Source organism: Salvelinus alpinus, chromosome 1 (assembly GCF_045679555.1).
Source record: "Salvelinus alpinus chromosome 1, SLU_Salpinus.1, whole genome shotgun sequence".
Taxonomy (NCBI): domain Eukaryota; kingdom Metazoa; phylum Chordata; class Actinopteri; order Salmoniformes; family Salmonidae; genus Salvelinus; species Salvelinus alpinus.
The window spans coordinates 91,199,392-91,214,919 of record NC_092086.1 but is presented as its reverse complement, the minus strand read 5'-3'; positions in this window follow the sequence as shown (position 1 = coordinate 91,214,919).

Below are 15,528 nucleotides of genomic sequence, written 5' to 3'. Positions count from 1 at the left end.
ACGACCAAGGGAATGTCCGAAAACACATTACCGAGACCATCATCAGATCTTAGAATGTGCCAATGTTTGAACGATTCCGTTAATGTTCAGAGCACTTTGACTAGCGGGTAGTTAGAATGCAAGAATGCTTATTATTGCGAGACTGACCTTGAAAAAGGTCATATTGTAACGGCTTTCGTTGGTGGAAGGAGAGGAGGACCAAAATGCAGCGTGGTACGTATCCATAATATCATTTAATCGAGAATGAATACAAAATACAAAAGAACAAGAGAATAAATGTAAACAGAAACAGTACCGTATGGTGCAAACACTAACACAGGAAACAATCACCCACAAAACACAATAGAAAACAGGCTACCTAAATATGGCTCCCAATCAGAGACAATGACTGACACCTGCCTCTGATTGAGAACCATACTAGGCCAAACACATAGAAATATAACATACAGAACAAAACAAAGAAAAACAACATAGAATGCCCACCCCAACTCACGCCCTGACCAAACTAAGGTCAGAACGTGACAGTACCCCCCCCCCCCCCCAAAGGTGCGGACTCCGGCCGCAAAACATGAACCTATAGGGGAGGGTCTGGGTGGGCATTTACTCCACCATAGTCTCAGCCCACTTATGTGGCACCTTAGGAGTGGCGACCCTCGCCACCGACCCCGGATTGGAGACCCTAGTAGAGGGCAACACTGGACTGAGGGGCGCCTCTGGACTGAGGGGCGCCTCTGGACTGAGGGGCGGCTCTGGCAGCTCCGGACTGGTGGGCGGCTCTGGCTTGGAGAGAGAACCTGAAGGGAGGAGACAGCCTGGTGCGTGGGGCTGCCACAGGACCCACCAGGCTGGGGAGACCTACAGTAGCCCTGGTGCTTGGAGGCGGCACCGGAAGGACCGGGCTGTGGGGGAGCACTGGAGCTCTGGTGCGCAGCCTTGGCACCACTTCTCCAGGCTGGATGACTACTTTAGCCCGGACCCTCCAGAGTGCAGGCACAGATTGAACCGGGCTGTGGGTGAGCACTGGAGATATGGTGCATACCACTCGCACCTCTCCCTTAGGCTCAATGGAAAATGAAAGGTGGATCGGCAATGGCTAGAAGACCGGTGACGTCGGCCGCCGAACGCCGCCCGAACAAGGAGAGGGACCGACTTCGGCGGAAGTCGTGACAATGTGGTACAAGAGTTGATGTTGTTAGAGGGGTTACATCCTGCCTGAACCTTACAATGGCTTCTAACTCTATTGCATCTATGTGTGAATGTAATGTAATGAATGATTCTACAGTTGGAAGTGATCATTTCCTGATTTCGTGTACCATGAACTTTGATGTTGCTATTCCAGACAGGGTACCGTTCAGAAGATGGGGCTTTCATAAAGCAGACTGGGAAAAGTCTGGTGATCATTGCTCAAAGTCTGTTGGACAGTTGTCTATAGAAAGGCCGGTTGATGTATGTGCTGCCTCTGTGACCTCTCTGATTTTGAGTGCTGCGAATTTATATGTACCAGTGAGTGAAGTGGGTGAGAAAAGGAAGATGGTTACTTGGTGGACTGAAGAGTGCACTGCGGCTATGCGAGAAAGAAATAGGGCTTGCATAGGAACCTGACTCCTGAGAATCTACTTGATTTCCAAAGGAACAGAGCTTTAGTATGTAAAGTCATTAACCTTTCTAGGACACGCGTTCTGCGCTGAAAAGGCAGCGCGCGAAATTAAAAAATATTTCTTAGAAATATTTAACTTTCACACATTAACAAGTCCAATACAGCAAATGAAAGATAAACATCTTGTTAATCTACCCATCGTGTCCGATTTTTTTAATGTTTTACAGCGAAAACACAACATATATTTATGTTAGCTCACCACCAAATCCAAAAAACACAGCCATTTTTCCCAGCAAAGATAGCTTTCACAAAACCCACAAATAGAGATAAAATTAATCACTAACCTTTGAACATCTTCATCAGATGACACTCATATGACATCATGTTACACAATACATTTATGTTTTGTTCGATAATGTGCATATTTATATCCACAAATCTCGGTTTACATTGGCGCCATGTTCAGAAATGCCTCCAAAATATCCGGAGTAATTACAGAGAGCCAAATAACAGAAATACTCATCATAAACTTTGATGAAAGATACATGTTTTACATATAATTAAAGATACACTGGTTCTTAATGCAACCGCTGTGTCAGATTTTTTAAAAACTTTTGTAAAAAGCACACCATGCAATAATCTGAGACGGCGCTCAGATAGAAACAACATTTCTTCGCCATGTTGGAGTCAACAGAAATACAAAATTACATCATAAATATTCCCTTACCTTTGATGATCTTTCATCAGAATGCAGTGCCAGGAATCCTAGTTCCACAATAAATAGTTGTTTTGTTCGATAATGTCCATTACTTATGTCGAATTAGCAACTTTAGCTAGCATGTGTAGTACACGTGTCCAAACACTTGCGCAAGTGAACGCAAACGTCGGACGAAAACTTCAAAAAGTTATATTACAAGTCGAATAAACTGGTCAAACTTAGTTGAGAATCAATCTTCAGGATGTTGTTATCATATATATCCAATAACGTCCCACCAGAGCATTTCTTCATGTCTGTAAAAGTAATGGCACACATTGACATCCCATGTCTAGCGTGCGTGACCAGGAACTGGCAATCTGCCAGACCAGTGACTCAAATAGCTCCCATCTGGCCCCACATCACACTAGAGGCTTCATTCCACGTTCGACTGACTGTTGACATCTAGTGGAAGGCGTATGAAGTGCAAACAGATCCATAAATTACAGGGATTTGAATAGGCGATAACTTTCACATCGACCCTTTTCAGAATTTTCACTTCGTGTTTGGAAGTTTGCCTGCCATATGAGTTCTGTTATACTCACAGACATAATTCAAACAGTTTTAGAAACTTCAGAGTGTTTTCTATCCAATAGTAATAATAATATGCATATATTATCATCTGGGACAGAGTAGGAGGCCGTTCAATTTGGGCACCAATTCATCCAAAAGTGAAAATGCTGCCCCCTATCCCTAAAAAGAGATATGTCTGTCAAGAGATATGCATTGAGACAGTTCTGCTCTACAATAGGCAGGGTTACTGAGCTGGGGGTTGTACTTTGTGGTCTATGTTGAAGAAAATGACTGGAAGAAGCAGGTCCACTCGAATTCCAGTTTTTCCTCGACTAACCTGTAGGTACCGGTACCCCCTGTATATAGTCTCGTTATTGTTATTTTATTGTTACTCTTTTATTTTCCTAACTCTTATCTTTTTTTAAACTGCAGTGTTGGTTAAGAGCTTGTAAGGAAGCATTTCACGGTAAGATCTACACCTGTTGTATTCGGCGCATGTGACAAATACATTTGATTTGATTTGGTTGTGGATCAAAAAATGTCCGTAACTGATAAAGAAAAAGATTACTTGTTGGGAAGACATTTGCTAGGGTGTATAGTGGGGTATGGTTACTTACCACTATATGTGGTTACTTTGGATTAAGTATATAAGCAACTCAGACTTTAAATGCTCATGTTAATGTGTATAAGAAAAGGGATACTGTTGACTCTTCTTTGGATGCTGTTTTTACCATACATGAGATGCGTTCAGCCTTAGTAGGCTGTGGATATACAGCCACAGGTCATGATCAGTTGTGCTTTGTAATGTTTTAAGCATCTACCAGATGAGGTCAGACATGTTCTCCTGGGATTACTTAATACGATTTGGAGTGAGGGTGTTATACCTTCTGATTGGAAACGTGCAGTAATATTTACTTTTGTCAAGCCTGGTAAGCACCCTTCATGTGCTGATAGTTGTAGACCAATAGGACTGACCTCTAACTTGTGTAAACTGTTGGAAAAGTTGATAGTCAATAGATTGTCATATTTCCTGGAAAGGTAGATCTACTTTGGTGCCATTAGTAAAGGTGAGCAATGAAGTTGAAAAAACTCTGGTCATGAAAGACGTTATGGCTACTGTCTTTTTCGACATTGAAAAGGCTTATGACACTATGTGGAGAGAAGGCCTACTGATTAAGATGGAAAGACTTGGTATTGGTGGGAGATTATATAACTGGGTTTTGGCCCTCTTATTTAATCACTCTTTTCGAGTTAAAATCGGATCCATTTTATCTGATGCCTATGGAGTTGACAATGGTATTCCTCAAGGCAGTGCTATCAGTCCTATTCTGTTTAATATTATGATTTGCAATGTGTTTTTGAATGTAGGTATGAGTATTGGGGCTTCCCTATATGCTGATGATGGAGTTTTGGAAGACAGGAAGGAATGTCTATCCTGATCAAATCTATTTGACAAGCTATAGTGGATGTTGAAAGATGGTTGATTGACTGGGGTTTTAAATTGTCAATGGCGAAGTCTTGTTGTATGTTCTTCTCGAAGAAGAAAGTTGCTGATAATATACAGTTGTTTCTGTATGGACAGCCTATGGGGAAGGTTTCTAAGTACAAATATTGGGGTATATGGTTCTATGAGCGATATACATGGAAAGATCATGTCAGAAATGTTGAAACAATGTATAAGAAGGTGAATCTTATGTGCTCTGTCTCTGGTTATGAATGGGATGCTGACAGACAATCGTTGATGGATATTTATAGAGCTCTGATCAGGACAACGATTGATTACGGATGCTTAGTTTTTGGAACAGTGGAGAACACTTGGCTTCAGAAGCTGGACAGAATCCAGTATATAGCTTTAAGGATATGTATTGCTGCATTTAAATCAGCATCTGTATGTGCTTCACAAGTGGAGGCAGGTGAGATGATGGGTTAGGTTGAACGGCTGTGGGGTTGATCATCCCACTGCTACTTTTCAAGATGACTGTTGGGAATATACTACTAGAAAACGCAGTGGTTTTGGTTGGTCAGTTGGAAAGCTTGCTGATGAGAGTGGTTTGAGGGAGTTGGAGGTTGTCCCTTCTGTGGTGATATGGGATGCTCCTCCGTGGTTACATCCAGATCCTGTTGTTGATCTAACTTTGGTAGAGGAAAGGAAAGATTGGTCAGAATTCAATGATATAGGGAAACTGGTTTACAATTACATTGGTAGAAGTTGTTATTCTTTTTAACTCTTTTTCACAGATGGATCCAAGGACCCAGAGAGTGGACGCACAGGAGCGGGCATTTACGTTCCTGAATTTGATGTGCAGATATGTAGAAAACTAACAGATGAACTATCAGTATACTCAGTTGAACTGTTGGCGATAGTAGTTGCCCTCCACTGGGTGGAGGACATACAACCTGTTAGAATTATAGTATGCTCAGATTCTCTGTCTGTATTAAATAGTTTATCAGCTAGTAAATCTAATAGGAGTGACATACTATTGGAGGTATTAATGCTTGTAGCGATGTGCGCGGAGAGTCGAGAAGCAAGTTTAGGGAGTGAGTGTTTTAATAAATAAATGAAACAATACAAAACAAAAAACACGAACAACGCACAGACAGAAAACATAAAAAATGATACCTAGGGAAGGAACCAAAGGGAGTGACAACTATAGGGCAGGTAATCAAGGAAGTGATGGAGTCCAGGTGAGTGATGACACGCAGGTGCGTGTAACGATGGTGACAGGTGTGCGCCATAACGAGCAGCCTGGTGACCTAGAGGCCGGAGAGGGCGCACACGTGACAATGTTATTGTGAACAATTGAGAGAATGGGTGTAATTTTTAAATTCTGCCGGATCCCAGCACATTCGGGCGTGGAAGGGAAGGAAATTGTAGAACAATTAGCCAAAAGAGCTTTGAAACGAGATATAATTTATATTAACGTTCCACTGGGTAGAGGTGAGGCCAATTGTAAGATCAGAGCCATTTTGATAGATGTGTGGCAGAAGAGATGCCCTCCAAAAAAAGGTTGGTAGACCAAGATTCAAAGGTCAGATTAGGAAGGTGTTTGCTCGAATGCGCTTAGGACATTATACATTGAACTCGTCATTACATCTGGTTGGCATGCATGTGAATGGTTTGTGTCTGGAGTGTATTTTTTATTGACTTATTTCATCTTTATTTAACCAAGTAGGCTAGTTGAGAACAAGTTCTCATTTGCAACTGCGACCTGGCCAAGATAAAGCAAAGCAGTTCGACACATACAACAACACAGAGTTACACATGGAATAAACAAACATACAATCAATGATACAGTAGAAAAATCTATATACAGCATGTGCAAATGAGGGAGGTAAGGCAATAAATAGGCCATGGTGGCAAAGTAATTACAATATAGCAATTAAACACTGGAATGGTAGGATGTGCAGAAGATGAACGTGCAAGTTGAGATACTGGGGTGCAAAGGAACAAGATAAATAAATAAATACAGTATGGGGATGAGGTAGATTGGATGGGCTGTTTACAGATGAGCTATGTACAGATGCAGTGATCTGTGAGCTGCTCTGACAGCTGGCGCTTAAAGCTAGTGAGGGAGGTAAGGGTCTCCAGCTTCAGAGATTTTTGCAGTTCGTTCCAGTCATTGGCAGCAGAGAACTGGAAGGAGAGGCGGCCAAATGAATCAAATCAAATCAAATCAAGTTTATTTTATATAGCCCTTTGTACATCAGCTAATATCTCGAAGTGCTGTACAGAAACCCAGCCTAAAACCCCAAACAGCAAGCAATGCAGGTGTAGAAGCACGGCGGCTAGGAAAAACTCCCTAGAAAGGCCAAAACCTAGGAAGAAACCTAGAGAGGAACCAGGCTATGAGGGGTGGCCAGTCCTCTTCTGGCTGTGCCGGGTGGAGATTATAACAGAACATGGCCAAGATGTTCAAATGTTCATAAATGACCAGCATGGTCAAATAATAATCAGGAGTAAATGTCAGTTGGCTTTTCATAGCCGATCATTAAGAGTTTCTCTACCGCTCCTGCGGTCTCTAGAGAGTTGAAAACAGCAGGTCTGGGACAGGTAGCACGTCCGGTGGACAGGTCAGGGTTCCATAGCCGCAGGCAGAACAGTTGAAACTGGAACAGCAGCAAGGCCAGGTGGACTGGGGACAGCAAGGAGTCATCATGCCCGGTAGTCCTGACGCATGGTCCTAGGGCTCAGGTCCTCCGAGAGAGAGAAAGAAAGAAAGAAGGAGAGAATTAGAGAGAGCATACTTAAATTCACACAGGACACCGGATAAGACAGGAGAAGTACTCCAGATATAACCAACTGACCCTAGCCCCCCGACACATAAACTAATGCAGCATAAATACTGGAGGCTGAGACAGGAGGGGTCAGGAGACACTGTGGCCCCATCCGATGATACCCCCGGACAGGGCCAAACAGGAAGGATATAACCCCACCCACTTTGCCAAAATACAGCCCCCACACCACTAGATGGATATCTTCAACCACCAACTTACCATCATGAGACAAGGCCGAGTATTGCCCACAAGGATCTCCACCACAGCACAAACCAAGGGGGGGCGCCAACCCAGACAGGAAGATCACGTCAGTAACTCAACCCACTCAAGTGACGTACCCCTCCTAGGGACGGCATGAAGAATTGGCTTTGAGGGTGACCAGTGAGATATACCTGCTGGAGCGCGTGCTACGGGTGGCACGCTGCTATGGTGACCAGTGAGCTGAGATAAGGCGGGGCTTTACCTAGCAGAGACTTGTAGATGACCTGGAGCCAAATCAAATCAAATCAAATTTTATTAGTCACATACACATGGTTAGCAGATGTTAATGCGAGTGTAGCGAAATGCTTGTGCTTCTAGTTCCGACAATGCAGTAATAACCAACAGTAATCTAACCTAACAATTCCACACTACTACCTTACACACACACACAAGTGTAAGGGATAAAGAATATGTACATAAAGATATATGGATGAGTGGTGGTACAGAACGGCATGGCAGATGCAGTAGATGGTATAGAGTACGGTATATACATATGAGATGAGTACTGTAGGGTATGTAAACATAAAGTGGCATAGTTTAAAGTGGCTAGTGGTACATGTATTGCATAAAGATGGCAAGATGCAGTAGATGATATAGAGTACAGTATATATACATATGAGATGGGTAATGTAGGGTATGTAAACATTGTATTAAGTGGCATTGCTTAAAGTGGCTAGTGGTACATTTTTACATAATTTCCATCAATTCCCATTTTTAAAGTGGCTGGAGTTGAGTCAGTATGTTGGCAGCGGCCGCTAAATGTTAGTGGTGGCTGTTTAACAGTCTGATGGCCTTGAGATAGAAGCTGTTTTTCAGTCTCTCGGTCCCTGCTTTGATGCACCTGTACTGACCTCGCCTTCTGGATGATAGCGGGGTGAACAGGCAGTGGCTTGGGTGGTTGTTGTCCTTGATGATCTTTATGGCCTTCCTGTGACATCGGGTGGTGTAGGTGTCCTGGAGGGCAGGTAGTTTGCCCCTGGTGATGCGTTCTGCAGACCTCACTACCCTCTGGAGAGCCTTACGGTTGTGGGCGGAGCAGTTGCCGTACCAGGCGGTGATACAGCCCGACAGGATGCTCTCGATTGTGCATCTGTAGAAGTTTGTGAGTGCTTTTGGTGACAAGCCGAATTTCTTCAGCCTCCTGAGGTTGAAGAGGCGCTGCTGCGCCTTCTTCACAACGCTGTCTGTGTGGGTGGACCAGTTCAGTTTGTCCGTGATGTGTACACCGAGGAACTTAAAACTTTCCACCTTCTCCACTACTGACCCGTCGATGTGGATAGGGGGGTGCTCCCTCTGCTGTTTCCTGAAGTCCACAATCATCTCCTTTGTTTTGTTGACGTTGAGTATGAGGTTATTTTCCTGACACCACACTCCGAGGGCCCTCACCTCCTCCCTGTAGGCCGTCTCGTCGTTGTTGGTGATCAAGCCTACCACTGTAGTGTCATCCGCAAACTTGATGATTGAGTTGGAGGCGTGCATGGCCACGCAGTCGTGGGTGAACAGGGAGTACAGGAGAGGGCTCAGAACGCACCCTTGTGGGGCCCCAGTGTTGAGGATCAGCGGGGTGGAGATGTTGTTACCTACCCTCACCACCTGGGTGCGGCCCGTCAGGAAGTCCAGGACCCAGTTGCACAGGGCGGGGTCGAGACCCAGGGTCTCGAGCTTGATGACGAGTTTGGAGGGTACTATGGTGTTAAATGCTGAGCTGTAATCGATGAACAGCATTCTCACATGGGTATTCCTCTTGTCCAGATGGGTTAGGGCAGTGTGCAGTGTGGTTGCGATTGCGTCGTCTGTGGACCTATTGGGTCGGTAAGCAAATTGGAGTGGGTCTAGGGTGTCCGGTAGGGTGGAGGTGATATGGTCCTTGACTAGTCTCTCAAAGCACTTCATGATGACGGAAGTGAGTGCTACGGGGCGGTAGTCGTTTAGCTCAGTTACCTTAGCTTTCTTGGGAACAGGAACAATGGTGGCCCTCTTGAAGCATGTGGGAACAGCAGACTGGGATAAGGATTGATTGAATATGTCCGTAAACACACCAGCCAGCTGGTCTGCGCATGCTCTGAGGACGCGGCTGGGAATGCCGTCTGGGCCTGCAGCCTTGCGAGGGTTAACACGTTTAAATGTTTTACTCACCTCGGCTGCAGTGAAGGAGAGCCCGCAGGTTTTGGTAGGGGGCCGTGTCAGTGGCCCTGTATTGTCCTCAAAGCGGGCAAAAAAGTTGTTTAGCCTGTCTGGGAGCAAGACATCCTGGTCCTCGACGGGGCTGGTTTTCTTTTTGTAATCCGTGATTGACTGTAGACCCTGCCACATACCTCTTGTGTCTGAGCTGTTGAATTTCGACTCGATTTTGTCTCTGTACTGAGACTTGGCCTGTTTGATTGCCTTGCGGAGAGAATAGCTACACTGTTTGTATTCGGTCATGCTTCCGGTCACCTTGCCCTGGTTAAAAGCAGTGGTTCGCGCTTTCAGTTTCACGCGAATGCTGCCGTCAATCCACGGTTTCTGGTTTGGGAATGTTTTTATCGTTGCTGTGGGTACGACATCGTCAATGCACTTCCTAATGAACTCGCTCACCGAATCAGCATATTCGTCAATATTGTTGTTGGACGCGATGCGGAACATATTCCAATCTGCGTGATCGAAGCAGTCTTGAAGCGTGGATTCAGATTGGTCGGACCAGCGTTGAACAGACCTGAGCGCGGGAGCTTGTTGTTTGAGTTTTTGTTTGTAGGCTGGAATCAACAAAATGGAGTCGTGGTCAGCTTTTCCGAAAGGGGGGCGGGGGAGGGCCTTATAAGCGTCGCGGAAATTAGTGTAACAATGGTCTAGTGTTTTTCCAGCCCTGGTAGCACAATCGATATGCTGATAGAATTTAGGGAGTTTTGTTTTTAGATTAGCCTTGTTAAAATCCCCAGCTACGATGAATGCAGCCTCAGGGTGTGTGGTTTCCAGTTTACAAAGAGTCAGATAAAGTTCGTTCAGGGCCATCGATGTGTCTGCTTGGGGGGGAATGTATACGGCTGTGATTATGATTGACGAGAATTCCCTTGGTAGATAATGCGGTCGACATTTGATTGTGAGGAGTTCTAGATCAGGTGAACAGAACGACTTGAGTTCTTGTGTGTTGTTATGATGATCACACCACTTCTCGTTAATCATAAGGCATACCCCCCCGCCCCTCTTCTTACCGGAAAGATGTTTGTTTCTGTCGGCGCGATGCATGGAGAAACCAGCTGGCTGCACCGACTCCGTTAGCGTCCCTTGAGTTAGCCATGTTTCCGTGAAGCAGAGCACGTTGCAATCCCTGATGTCTCTCTGGAATGCTACCCGTGCTCGGATTTCATCAACCTTATTGTCAAGAGACTGGACATTGGCGAGTAGTATGCTAGGGAGTGGAGCGCGATGTGCCCGTCTCCGAAGCCTGACCACGAGACCGCCACGTTTTCCCCTTTTTCGGCGTCGCACAGGGTCGCCGGCTGGGATCAGATCCATTGTATTGTGTGGAAGGCAAGACACTGGATCCGTTTCGGGAAAGTCATATTCCTGGTAGGAACGATGATGAGTTGACGTTAATCGTATATTCAGTAGTTCCTCCCGACTGTATGTAATGAAACCTAAGATTACCCGGGGTACCGATGTAAGAAATAACACGTAAAAAAACAAAATACTGCATATTTTCCAAGGAACGCGAAGCGAGGCAGCCATCTCTTTCCGGCGCCGGAAGTTGTTGGTGATCAAGCCTACCACTGTAGTGTCATCCGCAAACTTGATGATTGAGTTGGAGGGTCTAGCGACGAGTATGAAGCGAGGGCCAGCCGACGAGATCATACAGGTCGCAGTGGTGGGTAGTATATGGGGCTTTGGTGACAAAACGGATGGCACTGTGATAGACTGCATCCAATTTGTTGAGTAGAGTGTTGGAGGCTATTTTGTAAATGGTATCGCCGAAGTCGAGGATCAGTAGGATGGTCAGTTTTACGAGGGTATGTTTGGCAGCATGAGTGAAGGATGCTTTGTTGCGAAATAGGAAGCCGATTCTAGATTTAATTTTGGATTGGAGATGTTTAATGTGAGTCTGGAAGGAGAGTTTACAGTCTAACCAGACACCTAGGTATTTGTAGTTGTCCACATATTCTAAGTCAGAAATGTCCAGAGTAGTGATGCTGGACGGGTGGGCAGGTGCGGGCAGCGATCGGTTGAAGAGCATGCATTTAGTTTTACTTGCATTTAAGAGCAGTTGGAGGCCACGGAAGGAGAGTTGTATGGCATTGAAGCTCTCTGGAGGTTAGTTAACACAGTGTCCAACGAAGGGCCAGATGTATATAGAATGGTGTCGTCTGCGTAGAGGTGGATCAAAGAATCACCAGCAGCGAGAGCGACATCATTGATGTATACAGAGAAGAGAGTCAGTCCGAGAATTGAACCCTGTGGCACCCCCATAGAGACTGCCAGAGGTCCGGACAACAGGCCCTCCGATTTGACATACTGAACTCTATCTGAGAAGTAGTTGGTGAACCAAGCGAGGCAATCATTTGAGAAACAAAGGCTGTTGAGTCTGCCAATAAGAATGTTGTGATTGACAGAGTCGAAAGCCTTGGCCAGGTCGATGAATATGGCTGCACAGTACTGTCTCTTATTGATGGCGGTTATGATATCGTTTAGGACCTTGAGCGTGGCTGAGGTGCACCCATGACCAGCTCTGAAACCAGATTGCATAGCGGAGAAGGTACGGTGAGATTCAAAATGGTTGGTAATCTGTTTGTTAACTTGGCTTTCAAAGACCTTAGAAAGGCAGGGTAGGATAGATATAGGTCTGTAGCAGTTTGGGTCTAGAGTGTCTCCCCCTTTGAAGAGGGGGATGACCAGCAGCTTTCCAGTCTATGGGAATCTCAGACGATACAAAAATGAGGTTGAACAGGCTAGTAATAGGGGTTGCAACAATTTTGGCAGATAATTTTAGATTGAGAGGGTCCAGATTGTCTAGCCCGGTTGATTTGTAGGGGTCCAGATTTTGCAGCTCTTTCAGAACATCAGCTATCTGGATTTGGGTGAAGGAGAAGTGGGGGAGGTTTGGGCGAGTTGCTGTGCGGAGCGCAGGGCTGTTGACCGGGGTAGGGGTAGCCAGGTGGAAAGCATGGCCAGCAGCAGAAAAATGCTTATTGAAATTCTCAATTATTGCGGATTTATCGGTAGTGACAGTGTTTCCTAGCCTCAGTGCAGTGGGCAGCTGGGAGGAGGTGCTCTTATTCTCCATGGACTTTATAGTGTCCCAGAACATTTTTGCGTTTGTACTACAGGATGCAAATTTCTGTTTGAAAAAGCTAGCCTTAGCTTTCCTAACTGCCTGTGTATATTGGTTCCTAACTTCCCTGAAAAGTTTCATATCATGGGGGCTATTCGATGCTAATGCTGAACGCCACAGGATGTTTTTGTGCTGGTCAAGGGCAGACAGGTCATGGGGCTATATCTATTCCTAGTTCTTCGTTTTTTGAATGGAGCATGCTTATTTAAGATGGTGAGGGAGGCACTTTTAAAGAATAACCAGGCATCCTCTACTGACGGGATGAGGTCAATGTCATTCCAGGATACATCGGCCAGGTCAATTAGAAAGGCCTGTTTGCAGAAGTGTTTTAGGGAGCATTTGACAGTGATGAGGGATGGTCGTTTGACCACAGACCCATTACGGATGCAGGCAATGAGGCAGTGATCGCTGAGATCTTGGTTGAAAACAGCAGAGGTGTATTTGTAGGGCGAGTTAGTTAGGATGATATCTATGAGGGTGCCCGTGTTTACGGATTTGGGGTTGTACCTGGTAGGTTCATTGATAATTTGTGTGAGATTGAGGGCATCAAGCTTAGATTGTAGGATGGCTGGGGTGTTAAGCATGTCCCAGTTTAGGTCACCTAGCAGCACGAGCTCAGAAGATAGATGGGGGGCAATCAATTCACATATGGTGTCCAGGGCACAGCTGGGGGCAGAGGGTGGTCTATAGCAAGTGGCAACGGTGAGAGACTTGTTTCTGGAAAGGTGAATTTTTAGAAGTAGAATTGTTTTGGTACAGACCTGGATAGAACTCTGCAGATAGATTGCAACACCGCCCCCTTTGGCAGTCATATCTTAGCGGGAAATGTTATAGTTAGGGATGGTTGATGAAACAGTGGAGCATGTGTTGTTATATTGTTGTAAGCATTTTGAAGAGAGGAAAAGATTGAAGTGTAGGGTCGTTGAGGTTGGACAGGGTTGGGGGTTTTGGAAAGGATTTCGGGGATGGGGGAGGGTCTATTAAAAATTAGTAGTGTAAGGACCGACGCCAGAGATGAGAAGCAGGTACGGGGAGTCAAACATTTAATCGGAACAGACATGGAACAAGACAGAAACAGCTTCAGCACACGGGTATATCAATCAATCAATCAATTTTATTTTATATAGCCCTTCGTACATCAGCTAATATCTCGAAGTGCTGTACAGACACCCAGCCTAAAACCCCAAACAGCTAGTAATGCAGGTGTAGAAGCACGGTGGCTAGGAAAAACTCCCTAGAAAGGCCAAAACCTAGGAAGAAACCTAGAGAGGAACCAGGCTATGAGGGGTGGCCAGTCCTCTTCTGGCTGTGCCGGGTGGAGATTATAACAGAACTATGCCAAGATGTTCAAAAATGTTCATAAGTGACAAGCATGGTCAAATAATAATCATGAATAATTTTCAGTTGTCTTTTCATAGCCGATCATCAAGAGTTGAAAAACAACAGGTCTGGGACAGGTGGCGGTTCCATAACCGCAGGCAGAACAGCTGAAACTGGAATAGCAGCAAGGCCAGGCGGACTGGGGACAGCAAGGAGTCACCACGGGCGGCAGTCCCGACGCATGGTCCTAGGGCCCAGGTCCTCCGAGAGAAAGAAAGAGAGAAGGAGAAAATTAGAGAGAGCCAAGATTTTCAAAATGTTCATAAATGACAAGCATGGTCAAATAATAATCAGGAATAAATCTCAGTTGGCTTTTCATAGCCGATCATTAAGAGTTGAAAACAGCAGGTCTGGGACAGGTAGGGGTTCCATAACCGCAGGCAGAACAGTTGAAACTGGAATAGCAGCAAGGCCAGGCGGACTGGGGACAGCAAGGAGTCACCACGGCCGGTAGTCCCGACGTATGGTCCTAGGGCTCAGGTCCTCCGAGAGAAAGAAAGAGAGAAGGAGAAAATTAGAGAGAGCCAAGATTTTCAAAATGTTCATAAATGACAAGCATGGTCAAATAATAATCAGGAATAAATCTCAGTTGGCTTTTCATAGCCGATCATTAAGAGTTGAAAACAGCAGGTCTGGGACAGGTAGGGGTTCCGTAACCGCAGGCAGAACAGTTGAAACTGGAATAGCAGCAAGGCCAGGCGGACTGGGGACAGCAAGGTGTCATCATGCCCGGTAGTCCTGACGTATGGTCCTAGGGCTCAGGTTCTCAGAGAGAAAGAGAGAACGAGAGAATTAGAGAGAGCATACTTAAATTCGCACAGGACACTGGATAAGACAGGAGAAGTACTCCAGGTAACCAACTGACCCTAGCCCCCCGACACATAAACTACTGCAGAATAAATACTGGAGGCTGAGACAGGAGCGGTCAGGAGACACTGTGGCCCCATCCGAAGAAACCCCCGGACAGGGCCAAACAGGAAGGATATAGCCCCACCCACTTTGCCAAAGCACAGCCCCCGCACCACTAGAGGGAAATCCTCAACCACCAACTTACAATCCTGAGACAAGGCCGAGTATAGCCCACAAAGGTCTCCACCACAGCACAAACCAAGGGGGGGCGCCAACCCAGACAGGAAGATTACGTCAGTAACTCAACCCACTCAAGTGACGCACCCCTCCTAGGGACGGCATGAAAGAGCACCAGCAAGCCAGTGACTCAGCCCCTGTAACAGGGTTAGAGGCAGAGAATCCCAGTGGAGAGAGGGGAACCGGCCTGGCAGAGACAGCAAGGGCGGTTCGTTGCTCCTTAGCCTTTCCGTTCACCTTCACACTCCTGGGCCAGACTACACTCAATCATATGACCTACTGAAGAGATAAGTCTTCAGTAAAGACTTAAAGGTTGAGACCGAGTCTGCGTCTCTCACATGGGTAGGCAGACTGTTC